This window comes from Cebus imitator, unplaced genomic scaffold (genome assembly GCF_001604975.1).
Source record: "Cebus imitator isolate Cc_AM_T3 unplaced genomic scaffold, Cebus_imitator-1.0 Scaffold40, whole genome shotgun sequence".
Taxonomy (NCBI): domain Eukaryota; kingdom Metazoa; phylum Chordata; class Mammalia; order Primates; family Cebidae; genus Cebus; species Cebus imitator.
In genome coordinates this window covers 6,912,928-6,920,617 of record NW_016107355.1, presented here as the reverse complement: position 1 = coordinate 6,920,617, position 7,690 = coordinate 6,912,928, and the positions used below count along the sequence as shown (strand labels likewise).

Genomic DNA, 7,690 nt, shown 5'->3' with positions numbered 1-7,690 from the left:
TACTCCCAGCTACTCGGGAGGCTGAGGCAGGAGAATTGCTTGAACCCAGGAGACGGAGATTGCAGTGAGCTGAGACTGCGCCACTGTACTCCAGCCTGGCGCCTGGTGACAGAGCAAGACTCTGTCTCAAAAAAAAAAAAAACCCCAAAAATTAACCGGACGTGGTGGCATGCACCTGTAATACCAGCTACTCTGGAGGCTGAGGCAGGAGAAATGCTTCAATCTGGGAGACCGAGGGGCCAGTGAGCCAAGATCTCAGCACTGTACTCCAGCCTGGGTGACACAGCAAGATTCCATCTCAAAAATAATAACATAAGTAAATAAATAAGATACTGTTATTTGTACATCTTTAAGTGAAGACTATAATAGTGTTGAAAATGTCTAGTGTTATAGGAAGTTCATTTGTTCATGCCTATCCTATGAATTGAAATATCTTTTCTAATTTATTTGCATACAATGTAGTCAAATTTTTCAACTCCAAACAGAATAAATTTTATACAACATAAGAGGCACAAGCATAGAAAGAGTTAAAAATTGCTCTCTGAACTCCTTCCCAAGCAATTACCCAACACCCGGGTAAATTTGCCAGTCAAAATGTTTAACAGGGAAAGCAGGGGTACTCATTCCTGTAGCGCAAAAATAAGAGATGAACAGAGATCCTGAGATTGAACAAAAGAAATTCAGAAGAGAGAAGCAGACTTTTATTTTCCCCCTAGGGCATGAGCAGTTGCTTAGGCTCGAAGTTTCTCCTGCTGCCCCACCCAGTGGGTGATTGAAGATATGAAGACCATTTTCTGGGTTTTGTGTAAAATGTCCTAGATATTTCAAGTGTCCGTTTTGGAATTACAATTTTTTTATAACTTTGCCAAAAAAAGTTGATTAAAATTGGCAAGAATTGACTCTGAAGAGAATTGATAGTAGTGAACAATTCAAAAAAAGACACAGGCACTTCTTCAGTATTTTAGTTCAAACAAATGGCACACTGGCTGAAGTATTTCAGCAGGTGGGATTTTCTTACCTACTCCAGCCCCTCTCCTGTTGGTATTCTTCAGCAAAACGTATAAGATATGTTTGATTTGTGTAATGAATAGTTTTAGCAGTTTTAAATGACTCTTTAGATATTGCTGAAGTTTCATGGCAGTTTATTTTTACGTTTATTAAAAGTTTTAGGAGGTTGACCTCAGTCCATTTCATGTCACATGAGACAGCTTTTCTAAATGAAGACAATGAAAGAATACAAAGGTTTTTCCATTTTATGTATGTGGAGGTTTCATATGCTGCAGCTTCCCAGCAGTATGGTAGTACTGAGATAGCTCTGTGTGTCTCTGTGTATGCTGATGTAGAAGCATGCTCTTCTTTTGGTTTTTATTTTTCTTTTTGTTTGGCTCATAAATTAGATATTTCATATGGAGTAAATAAGTACAACAGTGACAATTACATGGAATAATAAAGAAGACTTTGACATTAAATCTAAGAAACTTGGCTAATTCTGGAGATAGCCATATGAAAACCATAAAACAGGTACAGATGTGGTGGCACATGTTTATAATCTCAGCACTTTGGGAGGCTGAGGCAGGAGCATCACTTGAAGGCAGGGGTTTGAGACCAGCCTGGGCAACCAGCAAGAGTCTATCCCTAAAGAAAACACACACACACACACGCACACACACACACATGTTTTATACATATGTGACACATAGGAAGAAAATATTGGATCAACCAAAGTCTTCATTTCTACAACATTCATTTACAAAGAAATAATGTTCAATACAACCCAACACAAGATTATTGGTTTTCTTTCTTTTTAAAAAATTGTATATAGATTATATATACAAATATATATATAATATTTTTTAAAAAGAAAACCTTAAAACAGAAGTATGAGTAGTTGATTTAAAGTGACTTTATGTCAAATACCCATCAGTTAAGTATCCTCAAAGAACTTGGGTACTATTTCAGAAGAAAAACAAACTTTTAACTGGGACACATAAAGATTCCAGCGAAAAAGCCAACACCTTCCTGTGCAGTCCTGTTGGAATTTGAACTTGCCACGAGGTGTTGAAGACTTGTTTCACTGAGCTGGAGAGACTGGATGTAAATGGCACAGTGTGACTTTGCTCCAGCCTGCCTTGTTTTTCCTGCTCCACCATCATCAACAGAGTTGTTACTGAATTTTGAGAAGCATGCTGAAAACTTCATGGACATAAAATTGTTATGATGTAAGTTATTGACAATGCAGCTCTTCAGATGACTTTGATTCTGTGGTTGGATGTCTTAATGGAGTAACTTTATATGGAAAGAAAGAAATGGATGGCATACACATGGAATAAATGGTACTGAGCACATAAATCATCGAGGGGGATACCATGGTAGAAGTTTCCATTCTCATAACAGTATTTTCCATTCTGGAAAAAGACAAAGTCTACATGAAAACAACATTTCTGACAATGAAACAAGGAGGAAAGAAGATAAGACTGATTGCAAGCCATTTGAGGCTGAGGATTTTCCATCTTTAAATCCTGAATATGAGGGAGAACCAAATCAGAACAGACCTTTAGCTGCAGGTGTGTGGGAATACCTTCAAATCCTAAATCTAGCGCTCCAAGGTAGTAATCAAGGTATTAAGCACAAACATATTGAGCTCTGGTCATTAAGCTAGGTAATACAAAATAATAGACTCACAGCTAGCTGGATTCCTGATAAAGCTAGCGCTCAACTTACAGCCACAATTGGTTCTGACAGACCGGTCGTAACACAATTTGGTCATAAGTTGAGCAGGTTATATGTACAGTACTGTGAAATGATGTTATGAAAATCTTTAAGTCATATTTTATCATAATTTTCTTTCATTATTGTTTATATCATAATTTTCTTCGTTCATTTTATGCCATTTGTATCATCTCTACACCATTTTGTTTCTTATTTTTACATTCGTCAGGTTTAAGTAAAACACTGCATTGCCAGTAGTAAAGGTTGACCTGAATGCTTATTATGAAAGCATTCTTGTCAAATCTCATTTTTAAAAAGCCACCTTAACTTGTGGTAAAGGCGCAGCCTTGTGTAAAACTGTGGAATATTCACCGATCACTGAACCACGGTGGTCTATGGTTTGATGTGAAAAACCATGGCACATGATGAGTTTTGAAAAGCAGAAGAGTATGAACTATGTTAAGACTTAGGGTTAAAAAGGACTAGTTGCCAGGTATTTATTTATTGTCATTGTAAAGAGAAAAGTAACTCATCACAATTTTATGTGACTTTCCATGGGATACAAATATGTAGCATTCATCATAAAAGATGTCATCTGGATAAAGTATCTTGTTCAAATGTAATTTAAACTTAGTATGTTCTAATATTGTTAAAGATATACGGATATAAACCACTCACATTTTAGTAAGAAAGGCAAGAAAATGACTAATAATGATATGATATAGCATATATGTTTATTGTCCCGCACTGTCATAGGCCCAGTTGGGCAACGTTTCCACTGCCAGACGCGGAGCAGTCATGGCTAGCAATTGTGGTCGTAAAGTCGAATGGTCATAAGTTGCATAGGTCGTAAGTCGATCAATACCTGTAGTAGGAAATCTTCGGTAACAGACAGGTAAAAATGGAACTCATTCAAGGGTTTATAAAGATTTGGTCTTTAAATCTGCTGCTCTACTTACAAAACCTACACAATGGAAAAGCCAAACTACAGAGAATCAAGTTGGGACTTCTTTTCCTCACAAGTCTACATATGGTATTGGCAACTTTAGTGCTTTTAAATGAACTGCCAAGAATTTTAGTCCATCCACAAATTCAATGAAAGAGAGTACTCACTCAAACTCCTCTTTGCCTGTTGACAAACTTAATCAGCAGCCTTGTCTAACCAAACTGACACAAATGCACAATGATAACAAGAGTGCATTTTTGAAAGCACTGAAAAGAGACAGAATAGAAAAGGAACATGAAGATGAAAGGCATCGCTGGCTCAAAGACAGATGATGCCTCATTTAATTTGCATAACAGCAATAGTACTCACTGATATGAATCAAAACTTTGAGGAAAATAAAATTCCACAGGAGAATGGCAATGCCCCTTCTGTGCACTCCCCTAACCCCCAAAATAAAAAAGCAAAAAGTGGACTGTAGCATGCTGGCTAAAACTGGAGCAAAGAGCACTAAAACATTAATTTCCTGATCTCAGCTCTTGTATTGGTCACCTTTTAAAACATAAATTGTTCTTTATTTATTTGTAGTGCAGTAAATGTTATAGGAAAGACTTGGCCACATTTTCTTCCAAATTCTAAGAGGTGATTATCAAGTGCCTTCTTTGGGTATGTTGTCAGACCCAGATTTTCAGAGTTGATGAAGAAGAGTCTTGTGGGAAAACTTATTTTGATAAAATTATTACACATGCAGAAAAACCTGATCACACTGACTGTATCTGTTTATAACGCAAAAAATAAACTGGATTTTTCGGGGGTGGAGGAAGGAAGAAGAAAGAGGCAAAGAAGATTAGTACACCGAGAGAAAAACAAGAGAGTGAAAAGTGTATCTGGAAACTGTTTATCATGAGTGTGGTCTCCAAGCAAAGAGATAGAGAGATAGGAAAAAAAAAAAAAAAGGATGGATTTTAGACCCTTAAAATTGAGGATTTTGAGGGAGATTCTAACCATAAACCACAAGACTCAAAGCCAACCCAGCTAAATGATAGCATGTCAAATTCATAAGCCAAATAAGAATAAGCTCCATCGTTCTAATTTAAACAACACATCAATTTTTCTTATTTAAAATACATTTCAGTTTGGAACTATTCACGCTGACATATCATGTGAAGCATGGATATAAAAGATGCACTAATAAAGTTCATAAAGAGAACAAACTAAAACCTGACTTCAGAGATAAGCTAGATGTCCAACTCTGGAAATAGTATTTCAGTATCAGTAACCTCTCTGCACCCCTGAACCATCAGAGGAACTTGTTTAAGGTAACATCATATACCGCCATTGGGTTTCACAGATCATCTGTTCTCGGCCATAGTAACTACAGAAATGAGACGTAATGATTAGAAAAGTTCTGAAAGTCATTTTGACTTTACTAGGCTCTGTGTAATCTCCATTCCACCCCATCCAGGGCCGGGCCTCTTACACAAGCAATCTTAATGAAAGTAGAAGGAAGTGAAGATTCATGAGATCAGTGCAGAAAATGGAGGTGGCAAAAGGTTACTTCTATTTTGGATCCAGTTATTCAGAAGTCGTAATGTATTATGAAGTCATTTTTAATGAAATGTGCTACAGGAATACAAAAAACTATGCCGTTATGGTTTTTAAATGCCATGACATTTATAAGCAACACATGAGGACATTTTTATAAAGAATTGGCTATATTTTAAGGCAATTATAAAATACAGAAGTTGGTACCAATCAGCCCCCTAAGGTGGTTGTTAACAGTTTCTCTTCCTCCTCCTCCTCCTTCTAATGCACTGCATAATCTCTTTCTTTGGCAGACAATAGTAATTACTTTTGCAGTTATTTTCAATCCTGACACCTGCAAAATATGTTTAAAATATTGATGTTAGACCTTCACCTCCCAGATGTTCTGACTTTGTGAAACTCACATAGAGCCCAGAGATTTATATATATATATATATATATTTTTTTTTTTTTTTTCCATAGGAGATTCTGAGGCACTGCTAGGGACATGAACCCCTGTCTTCATTTCACCCCAAACAGTCTGTATCTACTATATAAATTAAAAGCAACATGGATCCAATTGGTTAATGTGGATGTTTAATGTGGATATCACTTTGGTTTCAGGAATAAATCCAAATGAGAGATATAACAATATTATGTAACAATATTAGTGGCACTATTTGAGAATTGGTGGGTTTGCATAAACACAGCCCCTCACACATCTCTTCAGACTTGGTTGATGATGAGGTCTCCATGAAAAGACTTGATAGCACACTTTGGATCCACTGAGCCAGGATAAATTGGTATTCAACTTTCTCAAAGTTGTTGACAGGAGTAGCGGACTCTAAATATTTAAGGAATTTACTGACTGAGGAGGACATAGAACAGTTCAGCCCTCCCCCCCGGATAATGATTTTTGAAGAGTTTATTCTTGTCTGCCTTTCTGAGAACAATGTGAATTTTTCCCTGAGAACTAGTGTGTTTTCCTTTCAGAGATGACATAAAAATATGTAATCTTTTTCTTATGATCGTTTTTCTTTGAAAACCAGGAAACCTCGAACCAAATCTGTTGCTCAACTTTAGTAACTATGTAGAACACCATGACCTGCATATTTTAAACTCTTTTTTTACCATCTTGCATTATTGTATGTTATTCCTCATTCAGATTTTAATTATAGTTTTTCTGTTTTATTACATGAATTAATGTAATCTTCCACCAAGTCCACTCAATATGGAACGTGTTTGATGATATTGGAATTTTTTCTGAATTACATATTAGAAAAATGTTTTCTTTTAATTGTCAGCCAAAGAAATCTTGAAAAGTTATCCTGATAAGGTTTTCTAAAGCAACTTAGAGATAGATTCTGTAATCAGAAGGTGTCAGCATCACCTCCAGAGCTATCCTCAATCACAGTTTACTCTAAACCTCAAATTTCTCCAACCTGGGAACTAGTACTGATCATCTTACCTGGTTACATGCAGGAAGACTACAAGATGAGATAACAGCCAATCATCAAAGTACAGACAGGACACAGCACCTAGATGACATTTGTAATCACTGAAACACTGATTTATGCTGTCTTTCCTATTTCATTTTCTAGGGTAGCAGTTCATATTTTTATTAGAAAATGAAATGTTTAGACATGTCATTGGCCAGTATATTTTCTGAATGAGTACACTTTTATAAAAGTCAATTCAACTTTCTCTAGAAATTTTTCAAAATCTGTCCAGACCCTTTTAAATATTCAATACTCATGAGAAAGCAAGGCTTTTTATTATACTTATAAGAAAAATTGGTCTCGAACGTTTTGAAAGAGAAATTACACTGGAGTCTTAGCAGATGTTTTTATTTTGTATTACATTGTGCTGCTGTTGCCCCAAAAGAACTGGATTTTCAAAGGTCAAGAGTTTATTTCTATCCATTACTACTATAATAAAGAAAATGTACACATTAGGGAAATAGTCAGATAACCCCTCCAGAAGCTATGACAATTTCATCACTTTCAATCCAAGACAATGTTTTGCAAGGTCAGATCTTCTAGATGAGAAAAATGAAACCTAATCTCTCATCATGAAGCTTCATCTTAGCTAGAGGTGGTGTGGTAAATTCAGTGTTTGCCTTCTGTCTTATCCTCAGGTACTTTCTACTATTTAATGGAGATTATTAATGAAGCTGATGTCTTTTGCTTCCCAGTCAAATCCTATCTCCAGATCAGTGGCTGCACTATTAAGATCGCATGATGAGCTCTTAAAACTCCTGATGCCAAAGCCAAACCTAGATCAATTGAATCAGGATATCTGGAGGAAAGACCTGCCTGTGCATCCATTGTAAGTTCCCCAGGTGATTCCTTAAGGAGACAAGTTTGAAATCCAGCTTCTTATTTAATTAAATATGTGTAATTAGATTAATTAATTTGATTAATTAATTTTATTTAATGAAATATGTATAATTAAACTTGTGTAATTACACAAGTAAAATAATCCACTCAATCAATGATGTAATTTAAAGATATC

General features: G+C 35.9%; 1 pseudogene; it reads left to right on the top strand.

The window, feature by feature from the left end:
- The first annotated feature begins 1,984 nt into the window (after window positions 1-1,984).
- LOC108302356 lies at window positions 1,985-2,659 on the top strand (annotated as a pseudogene).
- The last annotated feature ends 5,031 nt before the right edge of the window (window positions 2,660-7,690 follow it).